Raw genomic sequence first — 14,982 nt, 5'->3', positions numbered from 1 at the left:
GAGAGCAATTACTGAGCCCCTCTAGAGTTGCCTTTGGTGGGAAGGAGAGAAGGGAAGAAATTGTGAATTATTCACGATTTTCAGTTTATCCCTAATCCCTTAATTCTGTCATTCTGAGGGTAGAGACTTTTTCTTAATGGTAGTGCCAGAAATAACAAGCTAGAATTGCATGTTTATGAAATGGGGTCTTAGTTACTTATTAGGATCAACTGAGCTTGAATTAATGTTGGCTCACATTCAAGAGCACTGAGTGGACTGAATAAGCATCACAGTTTTAAAACTCGTTAGTTGTTGTTTGTTGTATATATTTAACATACTAGAAACATCCAAGCACATTAGACTATAGTTTTCTTATAAACATACATATGTAGAAAAATATGGCTGATACAAAACTACTTTCTTTGGATTTGTAGCTCTCCTTACACTGGTGGGTGACAGATGAAGATAACCCTGAATTTAATAGGACACCTTGTGCTCCCAAGTTTAAGTTGGGCTGATGTGGATAGACACAGCACCATTATCAACTGTGCTTTTGTCTCAGATGGTAAGTGGATATTTTACAGATGGTAAGACAAAACTGGGCAAAAGTAGAATGTATGTAGAAATGAAGGTGCAATGCAAGTGAAAGAGAATCCAGGCCAGGTAAAAAGAGTAGCTGACAGTGTAGATAACATGGGGCTTTGAAAAGCTTACTGATGAAGGCTATTTGATATGGAAAAATTAGTCCACATTTTGAACTGATGAAAATTGCACACAAGATACTTGCTCCAGATGCCTTGTAAGTGATCTGAAACACTGGATGTTTCATTCACACAGTTTTAACACATATTGCAGAGGACTTCTTACAGTACTTAGGTTTTGACTTGTGAGGCTGATTTGTTTGTTTGTTTTAACAATGTAAAGGTCCAAAATGCTTAAGCTATGAGATCATAGCTGCATTTCTGAAGATTTAACCGTGCAAGGGATATTCACATAGAGAGCGATGTGTCAGGAGTCACTGAGCACAAGAAATCAAGCTAGCACTTGATTCCACTAACTTTCTATTTCAAATCAGAACAAGGTTTTCAAGAAAGTGTCCTCATCATCCCACTTACCATACTTTAGTTTGCACTTCAAACAGCCTTAGGGCTCATAAACTGGATTATGAAACTAAACTCCACTCCAGTTGCACACTTACTGCACCCCCTCAAGTTATGGATATGAGTCTGCAGTTAAAAACAGTTCAAGACAGGGCACCTGAAACACGCTTCATGCAGACACCAGTCCCTCAGCACCAATTGCTCTGTTCACACAAGCAGAATGTGGGAGCAGAGGGAGAAGAAACAAAGCAACCTGTCAAGTTAATTCTCTAATCTAAGGTCAGTCCCGAAATCCATATCCTTGACACATAAACCAAGCCCTTCCTGAGCTGATTTCATCCCTACTGAAGGACAGTATATTACCAAATCAGACGCCCTCCCCCAAAAAATGTGCTTCTGAAAATAAAACTGAAAAGAATTCACACCTTTGACTGAAAACAATGGTAATAACAACAACACATGGCAATAATAATAAAATAAATATTACAGGATATGATTCTTCATCAAAACATGGGAAACTGACTAAAATGGCTAATCTTGTTTGAGCACAAAGTTTTCCTAATGAAAAAGCTGGGAGGGGGTTGAGAAAAAGAAATCCCATTGTTTCATACACAACCACAAAGTCATGGTGAGTGAGGCCAGATTTATCTCAAGGTGAGATGCATATAGAATTAACATAATCCATACGGCACACAGTCCTGTCAGACATACTACTCTTGCCTATTTCCTACCAGAAGCAGAGGAAATTCTGCCTGTTCTAGGCATGCTACTTGATTTTGCACTAGTTGTTCACAAAAGCACACAGAGAAAAGGAGAATAAAAACCTAGTTTTAAATATGAGATACATTTACTCTTATACTGTAGAAAACATCAAGAGGCAAAGAAAATCAGAAGTCACGCCGTGTACCTTCCCAAACACAAGTAATTCTTTTATGATTTGAAGGCTGTGCTGTCCCATTTTTTCAGCTCAAAGAATTTTATTTCTTCAGAGAAGTAAGAGTGTCTTCTGAAGAAAACAAACAAAACTTTTTGGTTCTCCCTGTTATTCTGCTGTTTGCTTCAGAACTATCACCTGAAGACGGTAGCTGCAGAATGAAGGTATTGAGAAGCATGGGGCAAATGGGAAAATCATACATCAAATTATAAATATGAAAGAATATAGTAGCTTTTAAACTAAAGCATATTTAGCAGAGTGAGGGGAAAAAAAGGTTGCTGAATAATCTGAAAAAGATAAATGGGGTTGTTTTATGCAGCCAAATAAAATAAAAACAGCATCATCCAAATTAAAAACACTATTATAACAAAACATAGGTGCATGCAGAAAATTGTACAGAACAACAACAACAACAAAAAGCAAACATCACCATCCTGAAAATCATTTAGAGACCTGAAGTTTTTTGGAATCAGAGTGGATGAGATATCCATCCTGCAACATCTGAGTAAAGAAGCTGATTTCATGTGGTTAAAGGGTTTCAGAAAGGATTCATCAGACCCAGCATCATTTTGCAATCCCACATAACATTGATTTCTTCATAAACTCATTTTGATTCCCTCGTGGTTCTGGCAGCAGTAAATCACAGCCATTTAAAAGAAGGTCATATACACATTTTCATATTTCATACACAACCCTGTTGCACTAAAAAAATGATCTGGGGTAATTTGCTTGAGGGTTGTAAAGCCATCAGTTCACTTTGGATTGACTTTAATATGTCTCCATGGAATACTCTCATCCTTTTCTCTTTCAGACAGACTCTGTACATTCATTTGTTCCCTAAGTACTTTCTGGAAGGTCCAAAACTCATCCAAAATACAACAGACCACAAAACTTTCTCTTATAGGCAAGCACAGTAGAGATCATGCAGTCCACCTCACTTCTGACTCTTAAGTGGGATCTCTGACTCTCATTTAGGTACCTCAGTTACCTGTGTAGAGGAGGTAAAAGCACACGCAATTAAAGCACAAAACCCACACACACCTAGTACCTGCACCCCACTGGAAACCTCTGATCGTCAGTATTGCCCCTCAGGACCCTTGATCCAGCTGCTTCAACATACTACAGTCCAGCAAATCCAGCCCTCAGGTGGCTCAAAAAGGCTGCTCTGGTTCTTATTATTTTATAAGACCAGCACAACCCAGAGCACGAGGAAACATGGTATACAGGGAACCTCATAATCACAAAGTGACCAGGTTATGTTTAGCAGGGCTCCTGTCAGACAAAAGTCAAGAATTTTAGCTGGATCAGACCTGGCTCCATGCTAGGTCAGTCCACTACTTTTGCTCCCTTTTTGCCTGTGGCAGTTTGAGCCACATTAGAAATCCAAAATTATGATTTTGAGCAGAAACGAACAACATGAACAGTGGTTGGCTCTCCAGGGAACACTGCCCTGGCACCCAATCACCCCAGTCCCCCCTAGCCTCTCAGGGGGGCCAATTTCAAACTATGACAGTGTCGTAGGAAATCTGTGTTATTCTGGTTTTCCCATCAACCGCGGTACATCAGTGCTCCGTTAGGGAGAGCTGTGTGTGAGACTGCACACACAGTAATAATGTATGCTCGTGAGTCAACCACACAAGATTACTTCACAGGATAAAGCCTGAAAGTTTTGTAATCTCTGTAATCATCTCTGGGTTTTGCAATTGACAATTAGAAGATATTACTCCGTGTATTTGTAATTTACTAATGGTTTTGTACAATCTCTTATAATTATTACCGGTTTCATTTGGAAATGAGGTTGTGTTTACTGTTCTTATTTATAAAGAATCAACTCCTGCCTCATATAAAATAAAAACCAAGTTGCTGCAATTCAGGAGCTTATTCTGTATTATCGTAGAGACACATTTGCATTTTTATTACATTTTTAGACTCACAACACAAAACAGTACTGAAAATGAGCATCACTACCTAGAATACATATTATATTAAAATAGAAGTTTGGATTTCATACTTCAAGTGCCCTTTTTTTTGCTAGACAAAAATACTTTACATGCTACTAACTTGAGCTGCAATTTTTATTGTGGTTGAAATCCTGACCCTTCCTTGCAGCAAAACTGTCACAGCCCATGCTATAAACCCCAGAGCTAGCAACAGATATCAATTAGCAAGAGATTAGGGGCCAAGGGGATCGCTCCAGACCCCATTTTCATGCTCCAGGGAAAAGTTATTGTACTATTTCTGCTACTGCTGTCTCCTTGCTTCACACATGGTCGAGAACCCTCCCTGCTCCCACTCTCTCACGCCTCCAGCCAGGCAACAATTTGTAATAAAAAGCTGATGCCAAAAATTAGAATCACAACCATATATTGAAACACTCTTCTGAAGTGCTTACATCCTCAATCCCATACGGACCCAGCAAAGGATCTCAAAGAAAGAGAGAGGGGAGGAGAGAGGGACGAGAACATCTCGCTGAGAAGCACGTGGATTCATGTGAGCGGCAGCCCAGCAAGCTGCTGGAACTGATTTACCACTAAAGCTGTTAAGCAATAACTGACTTCTTCCAATTATTGGTTTCTCAAACAATAATCAGGTTCAAATTAGTAATCTGCATATAAAACTTTGATCCCCCAAACCACCCCAGGACCCCCCAAAACCCCCCCCCAAACCCCCCCAAGCCCCCCCAAATCTCCCCCCAACCACCCCAGGACCCCCCAAAACCCCCCAAGCCCCCGCAAATCCCCTCAACCACCCCCTGGACCCCCAAAATCCCCCCTAAACCAACCCAGGACCCCCCAAACCCCCTCCAGGAACCCCCAAATCCCCCGGTTCAGATTGATTTGGACCGGTTTTGACCGGTTTAGACCGGTAAGGACCGGTTCGGACCATTTCAGACCGGTTCAGAGCAGTTCAGACTTGTTTGGACCGGTTCTGACCAGTTCAGACCAGTTCAGACTGATACAGACCAGTTCAGACCGGTTTAGACCAGTTCGGACCGGTTCAGCCCAGTACAATATAGCATCATAAAGAGCTGCCAGCTCAAGAACTAGAGGTCTAAAGGCCTGAGATAACATTTTCAAAACCAAGGGGTGGCAAGTCCTGGCTCTGGAGTGCCCACCTTGTTTATCACAAACCAGAGTCTGTTTTTAAAGGTTTGGTTTCAGTGACTGTAGCCAAGCACAAGAGAGAAAAGCGGAGCCTGAGCACAAATGTCTGGCTCCTCTCCTCTTCTTAGACCACCAGGCTGGATCACCACCACTGCTAACAGCACTTCCACAGAGAATTGGCAGCTGGGCCCCTTGCCAGAATATGGAGATATGCTGATGGGCTTGCAGTTGAAAACACTGAAATATTCACTCCATTTAATAAAGAGAAGCATCTCAATCTTTTAAGTTGAAAGTTCTACTGGGAAATAAGCAATAGGCATCGCTGTGTTCCAAATGTCAATCCTTCCATCCTTCTCCTATAAATCGTAGGCAGGGCTCAAGCACAAGGGGAGAAATTCCTAGCACAATCCTGCATGCTGTGTGTACCATAGTGCTGAAAAAGGATAGCACTGAGCAGCTGCATTATTGTTATAATTTTCTGGCCTTTTCACATGCCCAAAGAGAAAAAAAGCCAGGAAAGGAAGCGATTTTACCCAGTATAGTAAAAATTAAGGTACAAATTAAGAAAAATACTTGTACAGGAAGAATTCAGCTTCCTACACACTTGGCAGTATCACTGACTAGGAAACAATAATACTAGCTGTTCAGAGATTGCACCACCCCTTCTAATAACTTTGTGTTTCTTTCAGTCTGCAAAATCCTGTATGATTTTGAAGCATATTAGAGGGGAAGGAAGTAAGGACCACTGACTATAAAACACAAAGGTCAAGACACGATGCCTGCCCTGGGAAGTCCCTACACTGCAGATTAACAGCTGTTTTGACAGTTTAACAATGGAGGCATCGTTTAACATTGCTCTGATACTACACATCTCCTCAGTACATTCACTACAGAGCACTACATCCTGGGCTAGAAGGGAGGGTCTTGGCATTTTTCTTAGCCATTCTTGAATTTTTGCTACATTTTTTTTTTGCTTTTGGTCATATTTTCTTACCTTTTTTGCAACTAAAAAACTCTCATCCAGAAAGCAACAAGAATTTCATACCCAGTATTTTAAAAACTTATAGAAAATGAGGCTCTAAAATCCATACTTATGTAACAACTTACTCCTTATCAGAGGAATCATAGAATCATAGAATCAGCTAGGTTAGAAGGGACCTCCGAGATCATCAAGTCCAACCCTTGATCCACTACTGTTGCGGTTACTGGATCATGGCACTAAGTGCCACATCCAGTCTCTTTTTAAAAATCACCAGGGATGGAGAATCCACTACCTCCCTGGGCAGCCCATTCCCATGTCTGACCATCTTCTCTGTAAAGAAATTCTTTCTAATATCTAACCTAAACCTCCCCTGGCACAATTTGAGACCATGCCCTCTTGTCTTGCTGATAGTTGCCTGGGGAAAGAGACCAACCCCCACCTGGCTACAACCTCCTGTCAGGGAGTTGTAGAGAGTGATGAGGTCTCCCCTGAGCCTCCTCTTTTCCAGGCTGAACAGCCCCAGCTCCCTCAGCCTCTCCTCGTAGGACTTGTGCTTGAGTCCCTTCACCAGCCTTGCTGCCCTCCTCTGGACCTGCTCCAGCACCTCAATATCCTTCCTGAATTGAGGGGTCCAGAACTGGACACAGTACTCGAGGTGTGGCAGTACGATCTCCTGATGTGCTAAAACACAAAATAGGCACTACCAGGACAGTCAGGCTGACCCATACTGATCTCAGGCAACAGACTTTCACATAAAGCTTCTTGCCCACAAGTGTCATCACTTCCTGCTCTTCTTTGTTCCACAATATAGGATACTTATTAGATTTGCAATCTGAAGCTCATTTCCATGGCAGCTCATGGCACAACAAAATATAACACATTAATCACCATTCTCAGACTTCATGAGAAGAGAAAAACTGGACTGTGAGCTGATAGAATTGTATGACTCACAAATAAATAAGTGCAACAAGGGAAATCAAAAGTGTCATAGCACACTACAGTGCCCTAGGTATAAAGGGGATCCAAACCATGCTGCATAGATCCCCATCAGGACTGAGATTTTAGCTGCCTCACTGTTTGACATTATTAAGAGCTAGTGCTTCAACTTGTGGCACTGGGACTCAGAAAGGGATGAATCTGGTCTCTGCAAAGAGTATGTGTTCTGGTCAGGGCAGAATCAGACCTGAGTCACAATGAGGTTGGAGATCAACTCACCCAGAGTTCAACCAACCCAATTATTTCTCCTAATTGCACCTCTAGTGGAAATGTTTCCTTATTTGAAGCCCCAGTTGAAAGATTCTCTTTTGAGGGCATGTGAAATAGGTTGCTTATTCTTATGCTTCACTCCTTTGAATGTTTTCATTTCCACTGATAATCCCATTTTATCTCTCCAAGATGAATCTACATCAGCGGTAGAATCTTACTGCTGATTGTGACCTGCTTTCAGTGTACTTCTCTGTAAAACATTTTCAGAGTAAAAGACATTGCAAGTCTCACCACTCTAAGTATTTTTTGCAAATAATCCAATTTCATCCAATACTTTGGTTTCAAAAGAAAGTCATAACCATTCTTTGGATGACTAAATATCAATACTAAGACAAAAGTAGAGGAACGATGCATATTTAGAAAAACTAGAAAGGTTTCAGACAGTGAACATTTGAATCAACTTTATATCTACACCTCAAGCTAAGGCTAAGAGTTTGTTCTGTGGGAAAAGCCCCAAAGCAGTCTTTGATCATAAAAAAATTCACCTTGTTGTATCCTTCAAGTAAGTATAATTCCCCTGGTTCAGATCTCCTGGGATCTTGTGTATAGAAGGTAATCTTCTTTGATCTGCTGTGCAAACATAGTTGCACACACGATGTTAAGTACATCTAGGAGGTATTCCTACATCCTACTGGCATGGACATTTCTAAGCCATTCCCTCTGGAGGATTTGTTCATTAATACCTTTCTCCCCCTCATTGTCCCAATGCATTGGCTTCAATAGGAGAAAAACCACAAACTTTTCCAGTAGGATATTTCTAGAAGCTGAATAAGCTTAGAGAGTGTTTTGATTCAAGCATACTCTTCAGGAAGTGATATTTTAGAAAGACAGTGTAATGTGAAATACAGTGTGCAATATAAGTATGCCAGGCTGGGAAACTCCATTTGCAAAGACTGGTGAATATCATTCCTTAAGCTACAGTTTTTGGAGCTTTATATCTCTGAACTTCATGCCTGCATGAATCCACACTCAGAAGAAAACAGAAAGCTAGCCAAATTTCAAAAATCTGAAAATCCCACGAAATTATTGAATCCCACACAGTTCCTGTTCAAAAGTATAAAGTAACTGTAATTTGTTTGAGAGTCCTGTCAAAAATCAAGCCTAGTCTGAACTTTACAGCAGGCACTTCATATGCCTAAAAGATCTAACAGCAGTCCTTAAAGTTTTGAAGAGGTCTCAAAGTGCAGCTGCTCCCATGGAGAAAAGTTGATGAGAGCAGCATAGCCCTGCTGAATGCCAAGTCCTGTGGAAAACCTGGGAGCTCACACAGAGCGCCGACTGTTTCCAAATTCCTTTGAAAATAAAATGAGCTCTTCCGAATATCCCCTAGAGTGACAGGCAGCCCCAAAGCCATAAATGATTGCTGATGTGGTAATACAGTCACAATGATTTCATAAACATTAGAAGTACAACTTGGGAAGGCATTTGGGAAGTAAGCTTTAGAACAAAGCGCACTGCCTCTCCAGACTTGTGACCAAAACCCTTATCTGCTGGTACACGTAAGGAAATTTAGTCACATTCTTTTCTAGCAATCATTTTCTTGCATCTGGAAGGACACTGTAATACTATACACACTATGTTTTCACCACACCTGTGTGTCAATGTGTACAAGAGCACTCTTATTCCTGATACAGTCTCAAAAGAACAGAAGACATGAGAGCTAGGCCAGTGTAGCACTTCTGTGTATTTTCAAACCAGAGAACCCTCAGGGAACATATCATGGCTTCCTTACACATAATACAGGAGTACAAATTTGACCTAGTGATAATTGTTGTGGATGATGGGGTATGTGTGGATAGTTTGACAAAGTAGAAGGAAATCGTGACTCCATTCCTCACTCTGCTGTGGATTTCTTACATTAACTTCTACTAGGAAAATTTCACAGCAAGAAAAATCAGCTAGTTCTTTGCCTTTGACATCAGGAAAGGTATGATGTTATCTTTGGTATTACAGAAAATTCTTTTCTACAGAATAGAGATTATAAACTGCTCCCCTGTTTCCCAGAGGTCTCCATAGATAAACATCAAGAACTCAGATGCTGTGATTATACAGTCAGACAAGGAAAAAGTGATTATAGTCACTTCTTAAAGCTTGACAGAATGAACACTACACATTCACATATGTGTTTTTTAAGAGCTTTTTTTCTTTTTATTGCTTTGCCTACTATAATTTAGTAATTTTGTCTCTGGTACATTTTCTCTAAGTTATCTTCATGTAGCATGAAAGATGTCATTAGAGGGGTGCCAGGCTGGAAACAGCCATCTGTTTTCTAACTAAATCCTACTGCGAAGATCAGCAACTAGGATATATAGCAGCTGAAACTGTAATGGTGCGTACAATGTTTAATTGTGCATATGTAATACACACTATTTAGCTTTCTCTTTGTTTTATGCAGCACAAAGAAATTCTCAGGAGGCTAGGAGGGTCATACCCATGGATGAATGAGAAAATAACATTAAAATTATCATTATAGGCCTTCCTCCCTGTGACTTAGCTGGGTGAACCCTAGAAGATTTAGAGTTCAGCTTCAGTTCAGATAAACATCCAAAAGTTCACAGGTTTACCCAAACTATCTGAATCTCTAGAGCCCCAAAATAAGCTGGAAATCTCCAATACTGCCTTTCTTGAGGGATTTCCTGCACTTCTAGTTTTGGACAAAAATCAGAAATGGAAAAAAAAAAAAAAGAAAAAAAAACCCACAACATGAACTAAATATTGCAGAACTGCAGCACGACTCATTTAAGTTGCATTCTAAAAATCAGTATCTACCCACACAGATTTATCAAGTGTTTTGACTAATATTTTTTTAATATCAGCTTTTATGACTGAATTGGAGCATATTTACTGTTTCACATGACTTCCCTTAGTCTGTTCTGCTCATTCTACCATCAGATTTTTGCAAGTGGAACCCAGACCAGGTGGTAAAAGGAGGATCTGTTCTTCTACACATTTACAGTACATCTACACAGCACATTTGGGTCATGTGGAGAATATCTCTCCATCTAAAATATTTATTAAAGCAGAGGCTAAGAGGTAAAGAGAAGAGATGGGGAGTATAGTGAAGTAGTTTACAAAGTGCTGACACTCGTAACAGATAGCCCTTCCATTGGCATATAAGCTGCTGGTTTCCCTCTTTAACACTGATATGGAAAAAACATCAGCAGCCACACTATCAGCAAGAACATGACCCTCTGATCAACTGTTGTTCACTTTCCCAGAGCAGATTCCCATCTACGAAATTAACTGTGGCCATTCATTTTCTCTGTTGTAAAAATGTGTTTTCAATCACTTAGGACATATGATCTGTATAAAATGAAGAGCACATTGCTTTGTAGTACTTTCCATCATCCCCTCCACTTGTAAAGCCAGAGAGGAATGTGGGTACCCTTGACACAAGCATGGTTCTCCTCATGTGCTGTGCGGAGACCACCTCATCACAAAACACCCTCTCCATTCACTCTGTGATGTGTTGTGCCATTTGTACCAGACTGACAAGAAGTCATTTCTCATGCTACTAAGTGGGGAAAAAACATAATTCATAATCTAGCACTACGAGACTGAGCCAAAGGTGTACATAGTCCAGTGTAACAACAGCTATAAGAAAAGGGGTATATACAGAGTAATTCTTTCCCTGCTGTATCCATCCAGCTCCCAGGAAGGTACCAGCTTAGAGACTTCCTGAACTGAGAGTTTGCACCTGCACTATCATGTTTACTAGGTACTCATAAACCTATCCTCCTCTAATTTGCCTAATCACTTTCTGAACCTGCCTATCCACAACTTCATTGCAATTCCTTTTGCTTGTTTAAAATCAGCTATCTGAGAATTTGAGTGTTCATAGTTCTTGTTTAGTCTTTTATTTACCTTCTCTATCCTTTTTCATTCACCCTTATGGCTTTTAAAGACAATAATCATCTTTCTCTTACAGTCACTCCCAGCCTAGGCAGTCCATCAAGCTCTTTGTCATGTAGAAGTTATTCCACATCATCCTTATGATCCATCTCTTTGTTATTTCTTAAAATCCTTAGAATTTTTAAAATACAGTGTTTCCAGAGTTTCACATAGAAGATCAGGTGTGAATGATCTGTGGCAGGATGCTCTTGATCTGTATGATTACCATTCCCTTCCTACCAACTCCTAGCATTCTAGATTATTCTGCCATCATTTTGAGGTGATATTCTCAAGATAGCCATAATGACACCTGAGATGTCCCCCCTAGGGGGAAATGGCTATGTCCTCCTAGTAATGGCATATATGTAATTTGTACTAGTTTTATACTAGTCTTGCCACTCTTCCTTTATTAAGATATAACCCGAATTAAGGAAATAACCTGAGAAGAGATTCAGTCATTCAACATCTTAATAGCATCTGCAATTCTCCAGAGCTGATTTGAGTTTAGATTTTCCTAAATAGTTTTGTGCCATTCACAAATCTTGTTCTCTTACTGCTTATCCACATTTTTAGTTCAGGAATAATTTGAATAACATGGAACAGATTTTTGTCAGTAACCTCCACCCTCCTGTAATTGTCATTCCTTCTTCTACATCATTGTGATGTTCTAGCTAATTGGGGAAGTGTTTTCTACATGGTTTTCACCCATTTCTTGGAGGCTTGCCACATCCATCCTCCCAAAAGCATGAAACACCTCTTAACCAACGTGGTTTCTGAGTTAGTAAGGCAACACATTTCTCTTCTTACCTCCTTGCTGCGTTTCCATCGATGCTATGATACATATTAGCTCTATAGGAAAGAATCTGATATAAGAAGCTCAGCTTCCTATATATATTTTGTTTTTCTTGGTTGGCTTTTTGATTTGCGTTTTGGGTTTTGGGTTTTTTTTCAGAACAGTGTTTTTTCAGTTCAGTGTTTATCAGAGGCTTGCCTCCTACCACCATTGGCTTAAATGCCTGAAATTATCCAATATCCCAGAGATGTTCTCAGGTTTTTCATCCTATCTCTCCTCCTGCACAACAAACCTAGAGCCTGCTACAACTTCACACCCTCCTGAAAAACTTACCAGTCAATCAGGCAGCTGAACCTCGTGTTTGCTGCACCCTTGCAGAGAAATATGTCTCATGGAATCTGTTCAGCCACTGATGAAAGGCTTAAGCATGAATCCACCACAGCTCCGGCAGCAGCTCAGGGTTGCTGTCTCGATGTGTTGATGCTAGGCTGTCTGCAAGACACCACAAAAATTGCACTCATGTGAGCCCAAACCCAGGCTGAGGGTGGCCACTGCCCAAGCTCATATACCATCTCTGTCAGGACAAGAAGTCTTCTCCCTCAGCGAACTGACAGTCCCTTTGTTCTGGGCCACCATGCCCTGAAAGCCCCCTCTATTCTGCGTGGCACCCCTGAAATCAATATTCCTGCAGCACAGCACTGCTGCTAACCAGGTATAGAAAACAGCCTGGAACAGAGCAGGAAATGCTCTGTTGGGCTTACCCAAAGCTTTCCGAAGCAGCACGCTTCTTTCCAAGGCACCCAGTAACTGTGCAGTATATGCATAGGTACCTTAATTTTTCCTAGCAGCACAGCATGCTGACCAAGATACCTTCTGTGCCAAAATCCCAGAGGTGCACTACAGTCCTGGCTAAGAGCAAACTGGCAGCAGGTGTCTCAATGACAAAGCCTACAAGGCAATTGGAAAACATGGATATATCTGTGAAGCCTTCAAAAGCCTCTAGATAACATTTTCAGTAGACAAATGGAAAGAAATGAAAAAAGACTTAGGCCAAGTTGTATGGCAGCCCTACACCTTTGCTGGAGCCATGCCTGTGGATCGCCTTCAGTGCAGTACAATGATTTTAGAGAAGTGAGGTCCATAAGGCTCCAAAGAAGCAATAACAATTTAATTTATTTGGATAAAACCTAAAGACAGCAGCCTACCTGTAATGTTATTTGTCAAGCAATGGTAACAGACTAGTACAGATTTTTATATCCTGGGAATTGACTCAGTGTCAAATATTTAATGAAAAAAAAAAAAAGGAAAAAGAAAAAGTAGCTGATCCAAGGACTAGCAGTGACTGTACTCAAGGATCCAATCCCTCTCTCACCTCCAGTCCCATCCCTTCACTTCACCCCAATCTTCCCCTCCCTCTCTGTCTTTCTCACTTGGAAGATGTTATTGTTTAACATGGCACATTCCCAAGCTGCTAGACCAGGACAGTAAAATTATTCACTGACTTTACTGTACTCTTCTACCAGTCACTCCTTTTTTAAGCTTTCAACCCTCCTTCCCTCCACCCCCACCTCCTCCATTCCCCAATGAAATTTGGTTTTTTCCTTCTCTCCCTCCCTTTTTGCTAGGCAGAATCTGGAAAAAAGAAATCAAGGCCAAACTCAACAAAACTACTGCTGCGTAAGAGCAGTCCTTTTTCACACACAGATGGTCAGTCAGAAGAATGAGCGCTTTATAAGACAGACATCGTGCTGGTCTTTGCAATCCTGTTCTCCTCGACCTCAGCAGGAGTTTTTCATCACCAAAGTGGATAATAACTCTGTCAGACACCTCATACACACAGGTATTAATAAAAAAAAGAAAATACTACAGTGACCAATTTTACAAGAAACTGGGAATCTTAATGTGATAGTTAAAAATGCGCACGATGATTACGCACAACCAATAGCTATGTCAACAGGGGTTTATAGCAGGTTGCTAATAAGCAGGGAATGTGCTTATGTATACATCTATGGTTTTACACTTTATTGACAACATTTCCACAGCCAAAGTCCGTGTGCCTGTGCACAGCCGTAAACATGCACACATTGTGTGCTTGTAAACACCTAAGTGGCCATAGGCTTCTCCATTTTTGCGTATGGAAACACCATTTGCACAGGTAAGAGCAGCTTACAGCCCTGCTGTCAGATGTACCACGAGGTGCTAGCAGTTACTCTTACCTTTACTTCTCAAATTTGGCTTGATCTATAAATGGGCTTAAATGTATTCTTTTAAAAGAAAATTTAATTTTCCCCAAAATGAATTTTGATGACAAAGAAGGTAGATTCCCATCATTATTAATCAGATGCCAAACCCTCAACTTGCCTAGTGATAGATTCATAGTGTCAGAGGTAGATTCCTATCATTATTAATCAAATGCAAAACCCTCAACTTTTCTTGTGATAGATCCAGAGTGTCAATATCACATATGAAGGCACAGACAGCACCAGCATTGACTAACCCAGAAACACAGCTCCCTTTGTTTAAAACTGAAAAATATTTTCAGAATCTCTACATTTTCCTGCAACAAAAGAAGCAATGCTAAAGAAAAACACTGCAGTAAGCTTGAGGTAGGAGCTCTGTTCTAATAGTTATCTTTCTTCTGCAAATGGAAATTCTTAACATTTTTGTAACCCAGCATTTTCAAATTCAAATAGAAGGAAATTATGTGTGAACTCTTGCACTCTCAATTCATTAATCATTCCCTTCATTAGTCAAATGAGAAGGGGCAGCACTTAATATTTCTGTTCATGACAGAAGTTCTCACAATAACATATTTGAGAGCTATTCTGACATTAAAGTTAAAAAAAATATGCGCTGTATTTAATCTGATTCAATGGAGGCAAACAAGAGAAATCATGTCATCTCAGAAGCTTTAAGATAATTCTGTTTCCAAA

The sequence above is a fragment of the Corapipo altera genome, unplaced genomic scaffold (genome assembly GCF_003945725.1).
Source record: "Corapipo altera isolate COAL_440 unplaced genomic scaffold, ASM394572v1 48b, whole genome shotgun sequence".
NCBI classification, from domain to species: Eukaryota; Metazoa; Chordata; class Aves; order Passeriformes; family Pipridae; genus Corapipo; species Corapipo altera.
This window is presented reverse-complemented; position numbering follows the sequence as displayed.